This window comes from Corvus hawaiiensis, chromosome 8, assembly GCF_020740725.1.
Source record: "Corvus hawaiiensis isolate bCorHaw1 chromosome 8, bCorHaw1.pri.cur, whole genome shotgun sequence".
Taxonomy (NCBI): domain Eukaryota; kingdom Metazoa; phylum Chordata; class Aves; order Passeriformes; family Corvidae; genus Corvus; species Corvus hawaiiensis.
The window spans coordinates 9,306,942-9,322,169 of record NC_063220.1 but is presented as its reverse complement, the minus strand read 5'-3'; the positions used below and the strand labels follow the sequence as shown (position 1 = coordinate 9,322,169).

General features: G+C 38.4%; 1 protein-coding gene and 1 long non-coding RNA gene across 5 annotated transcripts in view; one reads left to right on the top strand and one right to left on the bottom strand.

Moving 5' to 3' along the window:
• The window catches only part of VTI1A (vesicle transport through interaction with t-SNAREs 1A), a 259,614-nt gene that overhangs the window by 171,210 nt on the left and 73,176 nt on the right, over positions 1-15,228 (top strand). The window lies entirely within an intron of this gene.
• LOC125329067 lies at positions 3,153-12,104 on the bottom strand. The gene is made up of 3 exons (XR_007205030.1): positions 11,952-12,104; positions 7,978-8,214; positions 3,153-3,542 (listed from the first exon to the last, which is right to left on the bottom strand). It is a non-coding gene; the product is annotated as an uncharacterized LOC125329067 (long non-coding RNA).

The window sequence follows — 15,228 nt, the reverse complement described above, 5'->3', positions numbered from 1 at the left end:
TGCTGAGCAGCTCTCTGAAGAATAACAAAGTCATGAATGAGAAAGTGTGGCCATACAGTGAGAGATTGTTTAGTCTACTTGGTGGTAGGAAGGATGAAAATTTCCTGATTCTGACTGGCTCTTAAACTAATATGGAAGATCCAACCCAAGCCATTCTATGGTTCTGTGACTTGATTGAATCTAATCAAGAAGGCAAAGAAAAGTCAATGTGGAAATGGAGAAAAATGGGAAAGACAGAGAAAAAGTATTTTTCCATAAACACTGGTATTTATGTTCTCTGCAACATTTGTGTAGCTCTAAAATAATTCATGCAGTATCTCACTGTGTGGCATTTATTACCTCAGAGCTCTTGTTTAGCTTGGAATTTGCTATATTAACCAAAGCATAACCTAGAAGGTTTTTGTAATATCTGTGAGTTAGAGCAAAGTCTTCATCTGTTCTTTTACTTATTTAGTAGATGTACTGATAGTTTAAGATTGCAACACTATGTTTTTTTCTTGAAAAAAAAAGGCATCTTAAAGTTATTTTTGCACCAACTGCCTGCCATCCTCCTGATAAAAATGCTTGTGCAAGTGAAAAAAAAAACAAACCACCGTTGTTTCTCTGACATCCTTATCATGGCCGCAAATAATGCATTTAAACAGGGAATTGTTTGAGAAACATGATTCTGAGTATGTCCAATCTTGCCTAGATGTTGGGAAGCATATGTTCTACTTTATCCATGCCAAGAAACTTCCTTGCTACTTTCTGTAGCCGCTGTATTTTTCAAATGCAGTTTTCAGCGTGAATGGCACACACGTGTTGATTGTGAAGGTAGCATTCTTTCAGTACGGCCTTAAGCTAATTACTCTTAGTGGCAGTGGGGCTTTGTACCTCATTTGTGAACAGCTATTTAAGCTACTACACCAGTACAAAGCAATGTTTCACATTACCAGTTTACCAGACTATTACACCATTGTGTTTTTCCACTGTAGGTGGATGGAGAATATGAGCCATCTGTTTTATTTAATGATATAATCAGTAAACAATATATGCACTTTACACATTTGGTTATTAAAGATGCCCATATTGTTGGACCCTGTATTTACATTGTAAATTGGCGTATTCACACATCGGCTTGTTCTGGTGTCAAAGGCTTGCTGTGTTCATAAGCTGGTACAAAGCAAGCTCAGTAACTGCTCAAACCCAGTGCAGGTGGTCGAGCTAGTTGCCACACAGATCAAAAGTCAAACAACTGTGAATCTTCCTTTGAAAAGGCATTTAGAGAGACAAGGCTGGTCTTATCTTCACAAACAAGAGAGAGTTATAGATATACATCATGAAGTTATGAGAACAAAAGGGGGTTTTATAATCACTCTGCGTCAGAAAATCCAGTACTGCAGACTTTTGTGAAGACATCTTTGAAATATAAAGAACATCTTATTTTCCTGGACAAAATTTAAAGGACTGAGTCTGAATTATTAAATACAAGATGGTTCAGTCATTTCAAAACTTTGGAGACAAGAAGTTGCTTTCTCTTACAGTTGATATAATTTAATTTAATTTTCAGCAAAGCTTCAGCAGAATGAAACAGACAGTAACAGCAAAGCCCAATCTTATTCAAGGGATAGAGGTGAATGGGTATATTTGTGCTAGAAACAAAGGAAATTGGTTGATATTTCAGTTTCCCCAAAGTATCCGTCATGAGTGCCAAAAAATAACCACCAAAATATATTAAAAATTCATTTACAAGTAAAATCTTGTTTGCTGGCACATTTTTAAGGAGGCAAAAGATTTCACAGTCCTGTATTCAAACAGTAACGTTCATTTTACTTAAGATGCCCAGGATTTGAGATCGTTATTGGAGGACTCAGTCTTGCTTCTCATTGTGTTTTATGAGGAAATAGAATTGGGTTTATCACCAGCTGAAGGCCTGGCTGACATTGATGGTAGGCAGGGAGGGGAAAGAGCTTGTGGAATTCGTGTGGCTGAGAGTGAGTTGACAGGTCCACAAGGCTGAAGGAGTCTTGAGCTTCACATCACAGCGTGGTTCCTGTTCATTTTGATTTCTGTCCTACATAATGCAGATGTAGTCAGAGGCACTAGGGGTATACCCACTAACAAAGTGTGTCTGCTGAAGTGTGTTCACTTTCCATTTACTCCTAGAGACATGAGGAAATAGCTTTCAAAGTCTTTAAATCTATTTCAAAGACAAGCTAATTATATTATTGGGGGTTTTTTTAATCTTGAGGTATGAAGAAAGATTCTTTTACTAGGACCTTTTTATGCTGGCATGGACTTTAGAGATAAAGTATTTTCAAGTGCATGAGCAAAGAGAAGAAAACATGTCATTTTATGAGCTATTATAGATATTTCAAAATATATATTTTCATAGTTAAAATATTTAAAATTGTACAGAAGACTCAGCTATAACTATTCCTTTTATAGTCTTTTCATAGGTATTTCATGTAAGTTGAATATTAAGCATTGGCATGCTTCCATCGGCTTCACAATGTATTGCCTTTTGATTTTGAGATATTGTGTAACTAACTTATTCCTAATCTTATAAAGGGCTTGAGGTTTTTTTGGGTTTTTTTTTTTTTGCTATCCCAATCCAGTAAAAACAATCAGAAACTTGGCTACTGATATTTGATTCTTAGCTTTGTCCTGGGTATATCTTGGGTAACTGTGACCACATCTGTTTCTGTGCATCTCTAAAATGAGGATAATGTTCCATATCGCAGCAAAGCATTCCAAGAGCAAATGCCCTTAATTAATCTGTGCATGGTCCTCACATGACCTAATGAGAGTTTGTGAGTGATAGACTGACTGGTAGCGGTGCCCATCCTGATTTGGAGTCGTGGCTTAAATGGATTTAAAAGGGGTGAAAGAGAACCATGGGAAGAATTTAGGCTAGAGGGGTGTGGAGTGTCTGATTTCCCATAATAGTCCATTACCAAGTACATACCTCATCTCCTCAGCTATTGAATGTAGCTAGGAGAAAGAGGAGGTATCAATTCTTTGCTGTCTTCTCCAGATATAATTTTGAGGGCTACAGGTGACAAGCTTGTCTTATGTTGGGTGACATTTTTGGTTTGTTGTAGACAGAAAAGAGTATTTGAGTTGGTTCAACAAATAGAATTAACACATCCTTGGAGACATAATGGTGAAGTGTGTATATATATACATATATATATATAAAAATATATATATGTGAGCAGTAATGTTAAATTTTATGTACTAGCCCAGGCAACTTATTCCTTATCAATCTCTCCTTACTACTTCTGTCAGAAATTATGTTCCTATAGCTTGCTGCCTACTGCGATGTATTATTGCTGGCTGCTCTCAATCTGAAGTCAATCAGGACTGTGCAAATGTCTGTTAGGTATTTTAGGGTTCCTCAAAGCAGAAACAGATCCTTACAAATGCAATGTTTTACGATTTACTATCACAGCACTGCTATTTCCTTGTCAAAGGAGGTGTGGAGGAGAGACGTGTAGGCTCAAGGATGAAGGTAGACAGTTTCCCTGGCCAAAATTACCTTTGTCACCATAACCTCTCACCTGTGGAGAAATAAAAAGAAACGTAGTTTGTTACAGAACATGGGTGGGGTAAAGCCATGGAGATACTCTGGGAGTACATAAAAATTCTATCTCGTGTAGTAACTCAATGACCAAAAATGTACTAGTGAGCCTAGCATTTGAAATGCCAGTATTTTACTGGCAACTCCTTGTCCAACTCCTGATTAAAAAGAAAATAAAAACATGGATTTCAATTGCATTTTGTTGAAATATCCACTGAAATGATGGTGGTCTTAGCTGTAAAGTTAGAAGAAAGGTTGTTAGACAGTTTGTGTAGCAGGCACATGTGGAAAGCTGGAGTAGAATGAGGTCTGAATGTGGTATCTGGTAATGATGCTGTAGAGTGTCATTCTCATGAAGAGTGTTCTTTATAGAACATCTCTTGTGCTGGTGCACTTGGTTGGTCATATTTTCATGGCCATCTTTGCATAATTGGATAATTAGTAAAGCTCTACCAGCAAGGAGTAAGAGAATCAAGCTCCCACATGCCAGTTCCATCTGATGATTCCTCTTTGAGGAATCTAAGTGATCAAATGAGATGAATCATTTATAATTCTTCATGCAAGGATTGCTCACAAGGAGTTAGTAAATTCCCAGTGTCCTCTTTGGAGTAAGATGGAATATTTGGAATTATATTATACTCATATATGATGTTACACAGCTAACACGTGTAGTATTGTTTTGGAAGAAATTTCACAAACACTGTTTGCAGTGCTCAAGATCCTTAGCAGTCAACTAAGGAAATAGGGATCTCATCTCAGAGATGCTCACTGTAAACAGACAACACAGGTGGAGTAGGGAATGCTGAATGAACCCACACTCTTTTTCAGGCATCAGTTTTTGTATGCTTACAATTCTGTTCTTTGAAATCAGTTGAACACTTTGTGCCCAAGGGCTTGTTCTCTGAATCTGGGAGGAAGAGCAGGTGCTCAAGATACCACAGAAAAGCTGTTTTATAAATGCAGAGACTAGCTTACAGTACAGTTTCTGTTTTGTCCTCTTGCTCCACTGACCCAATTAAATACAGGTTTAATAGGAAAATATTATTGTGACTGAGCTGGATAATAGAGATTGGTTGAGAGGGCTCTTAAACTTGGCCCTAAACTATTGAGTTCTGAGACTCACTTCAGTTTGAGACCCACTGTACCCTGCTTTCTTTGATCCAAACCCTGAGAATATGTATCATCACTTAAAGGAATGAACTGCTTTGTGAGGAAGAAGCCAAGAAGTGGCCCCAGAGAATGCCTTCCCACATGGAAAGCCACCACCCCCTGATTTGATGGCTTGCATGCTAATGCATCTTTCAAGGGGGCCTCTTTGTCCCGCATTGTTAGTTATTTGGCTCTTCTTTTCTTTCAGTCTTAATTGTCATTAGTGTGTTGCTTTTTTTTCTCATAAAGTCATCTGGGGAATACTAGTTTATTGCATATTGTTGTATTTGTCTAAAGACAATTGCACAAGCTCGAAACTTAATCCTTATAATCTTTCCTACTAGGGAGAGCTTGAGATAAATACTGTTGTATGCTTGGTGGGAGTGGGTCTCGACTTTTTGATCATCCATGTCTAAATGTTGAGTAATACTAAAGGGAAAATGTTCTCAAAACATTCCTTAGATGATTATTAGATTATATTTTATGTTTGATAAAAACTGGAAAATTGTATAAATATTTGCTTAACATCCCACCCCTTAAGCAATTTATTTCTTTTCTGGCCTTCAACCCTCTTGCTCAGTGAAATTATATCAGTCACTTTCTGTTTATATTCAGTTTCACTTTGCAGTTTTCATGCGTGTGTAGTGCGATTCCCCACTGCAGAAGCATATTTAAATAATAAGTGGGGAATAAAGAGAAAAGAAGGGAATTTTTTTAAAAATATTTTCTAGTGTCTTCCCACATTTTAAAAGTAAACAAGTAGCTATATTATGCTGCATGCATCTGGTGTGCTAATAACTAGTGTTACGAGAAATTTAAAAAATTATTTAGTCCTGCTTTTCTATAAATTGTTTGTCACACAGTAAGTTTATACATACTATGTTCCAGTGGCTGCTGTTAAAATCAGCCTTTGGCAAAAGCAAACACGTGATAGCTTGTTCTTACAAGAGGAAATCGCTTTTGCATCCTGAATACTATGTGGTGGTTCAAGTTTTCTGGAAAGAGCCAACTTTTTCATATAGGCAGCAGTCAATGCTCACATAGGTCAACTGTTTGGCTGTTTTCTCTCATCTGAATTTTTCATTTTGGATCAATATAGAGAACGAGTCTCAATATCACAGACATCAGAATGGATGCTAGGTCATGTTTAGAGCTCAACTAGATGGGAGGAGGGGTTTAGGGTAACATTGTATTAGGGGGAAAAAAACACCAGGGTCAGTAAATTAATTTTAAAGATTGCAGACACACCTCTGCACCAACCAGCATTGAAGCATTTCTATTGTAAGTGCAAAATGGTTGTTTTAGATGCAAGAAGTCCTGGAGTTTCTCTTGAGTCTTCTTTCTCTTCCACCATGTTTTTGCAATTAAATACTGGATGAAAATTATTTTTCCTTTCCTTTTGTTTTTTTGTTTTGTTTTAAATGTGTAGCAGCTGACTTTTCCTCTGCTGGCTCACTGGGGCACAGAGACAAACCTCTTTTCAAGGAACAGAGTTCCAACATTGTTGTTGATTATTTTATTGGGAAACCATTTCTGTGGCAAGGCAGGCTCTCCAGCTCCTTGATGAAGGGACAAAAACATGAGATACAAGTGTTTTAGTCAAATGTAAACCCCTTTTCTCTGTAATGTGGATAGACTCACAAAGAAAGTAGACATGGAGACGTGCATGTCCTCATCCCACTCACGAAGACCTGGATTTGAAGAGCAGCCAACCCGTGACAGACACTCCTTTGGGAACACAAGTGGCCTTCTTCAGAGTGCGACCCATTCTTGGTACTTTCCACAAAGTTGCAGTTGAGATCTGCTGCTCCTTGTGGGACAAAGAGCAAGTTTGCTTTCCAAGACCTCTTTGTCCTTCTTTTTTCTGGCTTACCCCATCTTATTTACCCAAAGTTTGAGTTGCATTTCTTGCAGGAGTCTTGGGCTTCTTCTCCATCCCCTTCTGTGGTTTCCACAGCCTGTCATTTGGAGATGGTTTTGACATCTTTTGACAAACATATTCACTTAGAATCACAATGTGGTTGCTCTGAAAAAAGGCATCATTTCTTTTCTTCTTTCCTCTTTATGAACTGGAGATATAGTGTGTAAAAGCTTGGTGCGAGTTCACAATAGCACTTTGTCCTCTTTCGCATCATTTGCCAAATAACTACTGTTGTGGCAACAGCTGTAACCAAGCATGGTGTCAGCTCTTTTTGCCATAACATGACTGGATGTCAATAATTTTAATATAATGTGAAACATACTCCCAGGCTGTGCAATGAGGCATCTGATTATTAAATTGCTTGAAATGTCATCTGGGTTTTTTTGGGGGTTTTTTTTTTTTGCATCAGTTCATGTCTCAGAACTGGACTGTGTTGTGATTAAAAGAAAAAGAACAGAAATTTCTCTCATTATAGTAAGCATTTCGAAGAAAACTCTAACCCTGAAGCAGACAGCTCTGCTCTGCTTACATAGACAGCAACAGCAAAGGCTCTGTGAAGGCTGTAAGGGGTGGAGGTTATAATTGTGTCTCCCAGTTGTTTGCTGCTCTTTATTGCAGCACTTTCTCCAGTGACAATAAATGCTATTTATTTTTAGGCTTCTTTTTCTGAACTACTTATAAAAAGTGAAAGGTAGGAACCTGGTGAAGCATTTGCTTTTAATACATTGCTTACATTGTGCTCCAAAGCACAATATTCAGCGTTCTTATTAATGATTGAAATGTTAGCATTTAATTGTGTATGGCAATTAAAAAGCTCGACATTACTAGTTCTTGGGCTGAGTCCATTAATACAGCAAGTATTAGTAAGAAATATATTGAAGAAGTTGAACAAGGTCATAAATCTTCTGCGTGCAAAGAGCACCTAATGCTTTTTTTTCCGAGCCTCTAAGAAGTAGTTTAAAAAAAAAAAAAGAAAACAAAACCTTGTGAGATGAATAGATAAAAGGCTTTCTTGGTTTAGTTATGTCAGTTTGGCTTTTTCCTGTAATTGCTGGGGTTGTTTTGTTCCTAAAGAGGGAACGGATGCCAAGCTGAAGAGGTAATTTCTGAGTAGTGTTTCAAGATATTGTGAAAGTTCTCAACTTTTCTGTAATAAGAAAAATAACATTTCTCTAATGATGTCTGTTTATTGCATATTGTTCTTCTGTGTGCAGTTCAGTGCAGCTGGCAGCAAGTACTTGAGAGCAACCCAGGGCTGAGGAAACAGCACAGGGGAACCTGAGTAGCCCCAAGTAACTCAGGCTGCGTGCGCTGACTCCTCGGGGTGCTGTCAAGCCGCCCTTACCTGACGTCACCGTGGATGAAATCGAAAGAGATCATTTGCGTTTGATCCCAGGTGTCTTTACATTTGAATCCAAACAGGAAAAAGCTCCTGGCAGCACGAAGCTGGGTTGGAGGTGTTGATTCTCTAAACATGTCCGGATGTCACTCTCCTTGCGTCAGATGGGCTGGCCGTGGGGCTTACTTTCCTTTTGTAATCTTGGGAGTTACTTGCACAATGAAAGGTTCAGGTTTTTCTGACCTGTGAAGAGTTATAGCAGAGCTCAGTACTTGTAAAGTATCATTATATGCTCAGAAGTAAAGAAATCTTTTACTGGGGAGGAGCTCAAACCAAAACCCTGAGTGTGGATGTTTCAACACCTTGGAATCTGTATCTGCATCTGAGTTCTGCAGGTTACGTGTGCCATTAGTGCATTAAACCAGTGTATGACATGGAAATTTCCCTAAAACTTAGAGTATTCCAGGTGCAGTATTTCTGCAGGCTCTGCTAGACCATTTCCAAGGGAAAATTTTATTTAATTTAATATCAAGCCAAATCCACTGTACATCTTCAAGTCTCAACTGTTTGAACATGGGCAGAACAGAAGCAGCACAAGGAGAAATAATGGGGTGTTTCCCAAATCAACTTCTCTGACCCTTAGCTCAGGAAAAATACCAACCTGAAGAAGGAGAAGCAAGTTCTGTCTCTAAAAGCACACAGGTTTTGCCTTCTCTAGTGATGCTACAGTCATGGCATTTTAAAAGAGTACAGTTGTTTTCAGTCCAAGAGCAAGTTGACTCTTCACGCATAGTTGACACTTCCATTTAGGCTGACAAGGGTAAATTTTAGGACAAACCACAGGAAATGGCTTGGAGAGGTGAAGGATATTAAGAAAATACTATACTGCTGCTTTAGAAGTAAAATGAAACACTTTAAGCTCTATTTTCCCATAAAATGTTTAAATCCATTGTTTTGATAATTTTTTTGCAAAAAAATATTGCAACTATTGAAAACAAATGTGCTTCAAAATATATAGTTGTTTTTATAATTTCAGACCAAGACAAGTCACAGGAAAATCCTCTTCTCATGGAGGGTAGCTTGAGGTTTTCTGAAAAGACATTTCTTTTCTCCTTCTTCTGTCCCCTCGCCCCCTGGTTTTGTACTAGTTATGCCCCCTTTCAAGTATTGCTTTCTGTGTGAGCTTTAAGAGTGAAGATTGTTTGACTTTTTGCTTATGGAAGAATCTGCTTTAGCAGACACAGCAATAGGAACAGAAATAGCACTTTCGAAGCTGAGGGACTGTATTCACTTTGGTATGTAGAGAATGGCAACAAGCAGTCATTAGGATTGAGAGAATTCTGTTCTTTCTCTGGCTCTCTGCCCCTGTTGCAAGATGAGCAAGGGCTGACCTGAACTTTTGTTTGTTTGTTCTGCTGTGGGGTTAAAGATTCATGCTCTCCACCCCACCTCCACCAGCGCCCCCCCCCCCATGTTTATTCGGCTTTTGTAAGGGAAGGAGGAATTCAACTTCTGTGAAGGCAAAAGAAAGATCCTTTCCTTATATAAGAAACAGATGAATAAGACCTGAGGTGATAGATTGGTTTTTTCCCATCTTCTTACCTGTAAAGAAATACAATATTTTTAGGGTAAGGGATGAATGTGGAAAGCAATGATTGAACAAATAACTTCTTTAAGGCCGGTGCTAGAAACACTTGCCAGTTATAGTAATGTCAGTTGGAGGTGTGATTTTTGGCTGTATGTGTTTATTGGCAAAAGCCCTAGTGTAGACATGGTTGTACCCCGGGAAAAAAGAAAGCTTTGGCCAGTATATTCTATTTTGCTTGGGGAGGGTATAACCTCTAACAATAAAAGCTTTTTTTTTCCATCTGGTAAGTTGCAACTCCAGTAGAAACTAGTGCCAAAATAGTTGTACTGTTGTAGTGGCAAATCTTTTTCATAGACTGGACTTCTGAGTCTGCTGTCCTAACATTAGCAACTGTGCTCCTGTTATTGTTAATTTTAACAGCAGCAACATCTGAAGGTGATTTGAGTGCCTTAGACTTTGTGGCATTGTAATGATCTTGAATTTACAGATCTGCATTTCATTTAATCCCCATGCCTAGGAGAATTGCAAACAGAGTTGCACTGGACTCCAGCATTTGCATAGAAGACTTTTCTTTAGAGTTCTCAAGTATTACTCAAGTAAAAAGGCCCATGTGTTTTGCAGAGGTCTGAAAGCAACTGTTTATAGTGCAGAGTTCTTCTAGGTCTAACACAGTGTTCAGAACTAGGTTTTGCAGATTTCTGTAGCAATTTTTTTCTTGACTTTGGGATTATGGAGGAGATGCAGTCATGACCTTGTGGGACTACATAGTCTTATGTGTGATGCCACAGGTCTTTCATGTGAACTTTCCTTTTCCTCACACATTAGGATGAGACAGAAGTAATTTTTCCTAATTCTGGAGCACACTGCATCAGCCATCTTCAATACATGCAATCAGAAGGGTTAAATACTCCAGGGAGACACTCTAAATATTTAAATATTCCAGGCCCCAGTTTCATGTCACAAGAACATTTCAGCTATTTTGTGATCTCTCCAGAGTGCTCTCACACTAGGAGAGCAAAAACATTGCTGTCCTCAGTACTGTTAGGGAGGTGACCCCTGGAGATGTGCAGTCTGCCCCCAGTGATCAGTATCTGCTCATCTCCCGCTGCTATCTCATGCCAAATGACTTTTATAAATGAATTCTGACACCGCAACCTTGATTGCTCAGGGTTTTTTTCAGCCTAATACTGCATCTTTATGATATGGTACAAGTCAATGTTCTGGTTGTTTGGGTTTGGGGTTTTTTATTTTTGCTTTAAATTACCTCTGACTTCTATGGGTCTAAAATACAGCCAGTGCTGGATGCTTTTGGAAATCCTGCCCTTCAGCTGGTTTTGGGTTTGTTGGTTTTTTATGTCCAATGTAGGACTCAGTAGTATGTGCTGGCATAACATCTCACTGGAGCAGAACAATGATTTACTGTGCTAATTACTGACATCACAAAACCACAGACAGTAATCTTGATCTTGGGGGCAAAAAAAAATAAACCCTAAACGCTAATTTAGGACCTATTCAAAAAGATAGTTTCTGTGAGGCTGGTAGGGCAAGAAAACTGAGCATGTCAAGTTTGAGAGTGTTTACCTTTCTAAGGTAATGCTCTTCCTAGTTTTTTTTATAAAAAGAAGGAAAAAAAAGGAAATGCTGGGGAAGGTTGGTCTTTGGTAATAGGTACAGACATCTGCAGCTGTACTTTCAGTATTGCTGGTCTTTCAGCTTCACAGCTTATCTTCTTCTAGAGTTTAGAAACATGAAATAAGTTAAAATCAATAGGGTTTTAGAATATTTGGACTTTGTGGCATTTTTTTCTTTGTTGCTCTGTGATTTGGACAACAAACATTGTGAACTGAGTAGCCTCAGTTTGTTAATCTCTCCCTTGGGTGCATCCTTTCTTAGTTCAGCAAAAACACAAACAAAAAATCTACTGCATGTGGTCAGTGCTCAGTTTGCTTGGGCTCATGTGTCATGTTGAAACCAGAATATTTTCTCTCCAAGACAAGCACAGTCCCTTATTCTTGGTAAGAATTCTCAGATTTCATTCTGGATTTTAGCTGTTAACCCTTTGTCATTCCAGCTTTAAAAAATCAACTAAAAAAAAATCATAGATATATAAAGGAAATACATGTTGTTTAACATTTTGCTTGTTCGAATAGCTGAACTGCATTTCTTCAAAGAGAAAAACACCACAAACAAGCAAACCCCCCAAGCAAGCAGATCACCTAGCCAAAACCAAAACAGAGAAATTTCCTTCTCAAAAGTGCAGATTTCAAGAAACTTTGTGTAATGAACTATAAACAAGGGGTTAAAATGGGGACACAATTACGTCTGATTCTTCAGTGTCTGCATCCCAGTGCCTTAGGTACTTTGGCTGAAAGCAGAAACATAAAAGACTGACCAAATTCTGGCATTTGCAGCTTCATTCACAGTTCAAGTGAGTTGCTTGCAACTCTCTGCCTGCAAATGACAGGGTAAAATCCAGTCTGGAATGAGAGCGTTCCTCCAGTCCTCTTGCTGTAACACAAACTCTCTTGGGGCAGTTGTACCACTAGAAATCTAAAGGGAAATTAAACAAAAATAAAGCTTATTACAAATACATATTCTTAGGACACCTACCAGATGAAATTGTCATGTGGCAAATTTTACCTTGTGGTGTGTCCATTACCAGGCGAGCAACAAGAAACCTGGGCAAAACTATGGTTTCTGGAGGAATGTTTAATTGAAAGCTTTTCCCTTAAAAATATCATCTTTCCAGAAATGCAGATGTGCATGAGAATCCTATAGGGATATTGGTATTTGGCCTCTAGGATTTTAACAGTCCTGTTCCCAAGGTTAACATAGAGTGAGAGCCAAATTTTATTTGAAACTATTATAACAAGGCAGATATGGAAGCTCATGGAGTATTACATTGCAAATCATATGTTAAAGAGAGACACATGGCTCTTGAGCTATAAAATGAGAAAGGAATGATATTTAAAAGATATCTTTAACCACTTGTTTTACTCATTAATCTGTGGTTCGGAAAGCATTATTTGCAGAAAAAAAATGCTACTATGGGATGGTTTCTGAAAAGAAAATAAATATTTCAGGCACTTTCACTGCGAACATAACTGTGTAACAATAGCAAAACAAATACTGATGGTGAATAACGTTTCTATGAGTGAATGTGTTGAACAGCTGCCACTTTCCACCCTTGAGACTTCTGCATATCTATGTTGGATGAAGTGATTCCTGTAGCAGATTTGTAATACACTTTGTGTTGCAGTGGGGTTAAAGGCAAGAGCTGAATTGTGATACTGCACCTTAATGTGGATTTCATTAAATCAAGGGAGAATTCTGCTATTGGCATGACAGAACTGCTGCTTATCAACAACACAAAAAGGTCTGAATATGCCTTATGGCCAAACTCCTGACCCTGTGCAATGCCATCACCACAAGGTACTGTTCTCTTCCACCCAAACTCTCCCACATGTGGTAACTTTCACTCTACCAAGTGCTCACTGGCAAACACTGTCCTGTCTCTCTCCATGTCCCTGTGACAGTGTTGTCCTTACCTGCACCTTCTGAAATTACATGAGGTGTTCTCAGATATTCACAGTCCTTCTGAGATTCTTGTTTCTTACCAGATTTTTATAAAGAAGACGGCGTCACACCTTTGAAATTAGTACTCAGGGGTTTATCAGGAGAATGATATGACTCGGATGTTGCCAACTGTGTCAACTCATGGTCTAGATATTTTGTATGAGTGGGTTACGTTCTAGTAGCTAAAGAAGCAAGCAAGCCACTGAACCTGGTAGATACTCATTTTTAAAATCATATTTGAGGGTATGATATTTTGGAGAATACAGAAATTCATCTAGACCGTGAATGACAGCCTGGGACCAGTTGAATGAGGGGATGTCACAGCCTTCAGGGTAACTGTTACCATGGCTTGGGCCCATTCCTGACGTATTTGGGTAAATCCCAATATGAGACACCCCTGGGCATTACTGTCAGGGTGTGGGCCAGGACTCTGTCTCCCAGCTCAGCAGGAATTCTGCCTGCACAAAGCCCTTCTGTTAGTGGCAGTCTGGCTTCCTGGTGCGTGGGCTCTCAGTGTGCGTTTATGTGCTCACACTTTGGATGAGTGACTCTGACTTTAAAGACCCAGGAGCAACTTGTTGGCTGCCAAATGGGAGGCCTGGTAGTTGTTCCTGCTGCAACAGTCTCTTTTTGTTCTGCAGGATGGTACCACAGCAGATCACAAAGTTGCTGAGGGGTTGCGTGGGGCTTCCTACTCTTCTAGGTACAGTGGCATAACAGCTGCCTCTTGGGTCTGAAGCTTGCCTCTTTGTTAAAAATAAAATCTGCTTAAGTGTCACCCTTTTTGAAAGAATTCTTCAGAGTTCAAAGTAAATTATCTCAGGGATGATGATAATCATTGGCCTTTAATTGAACTGTGGGGCTTCAAATGTAGAAACCAGTTCATGGTTAATCATTTAAGTTCATCAGAAATAAGATTCAAGTCAGGGCAATTAGACAATTGCTTCATTACTCACACTGTCTAATGATGTTTCACTGATCTTTCACAAATGATAATACAGTAGATGAACTGTGCAGTTTAAATTATTCCAGTTTTAGATAGTTGAACAGTGACTTACCAAAACTGTTAATAGAAGTTATTCAAGATGTGCTGTCTAAATCCTTTCCAATTAGTGTTGAGGTCTTGAAGGGCCAGTCTTAGCTTTTTATTAATATGTTCAGTTTATTAATGTATTTTTTTATATATGCATAGTGCGACTGTCTGGTACATCTCAAGATGTTGCATAATTATTATCCTTTTAATTTGTGTTACTTGGGTTTTACTCCTTAGTCTTGCTTAAAATTCAGAAATATTTCATAGCTTAATAACTCATTAGAAAACTGTGACATGTACTGGAGGTTACCTCAAAGGCTATCCATATTTAACAGTAAACTTGAGATAATTCATTGGCAGGATGACTGTCATTGACCACTTTAAATATTTCAGGTTGTGTTTTGACCTTTTGCCTTACATTTAAACCATATGGAGAAACTGAACAGATTGTGTACAAAATTGGGATCTTTGCCAGATGGTTATGGCATTAGGAAACAACGAAAAATTACTACCTGATAATAGTACTACATATATAGTTTATTAAATATACACTTCTATTTTTTTTTTTTTTTTTTACTTTACTGTGTTTTAAATATGAGTCTTCCCCTTCCTTATTAAAAAATCCCTAATAAAAAGATCTGCTTCCGGTTTTGGAGGAACATCTGTGGCCAACAAATTATTGCCTAAATATGATTTGAGATACAAATCAGGTTTTTGAAAAACAGGAGTAATTAAAAATGCTAATGATGATTTTCAGGTTTTTCATGCTTTTAGCTTGCCACGTATAAAAAGGTATTTTTTTGGATGCTTGAAGTGATGTTCTCTTGGGAGGCTTTTTGCTGGGATCTAGTGTAGAGAAGCAAGAGTGGAGGAGAAATTGCATCCTAGTCACAAAATAATCAGAAGATTTAGGATGGCCTGTTCAGTTTTGATGGGCTTTTCTCGAAGGGTGTCAAATGGCTGTGTGAGTCAACTTTCCTGTGAAAATGCAGCATGTCTTTAGTCTCTGACTTTTCACACTTTTGTCAGATCGTCTACTGCTGACTTGTAGAGGTTTCTT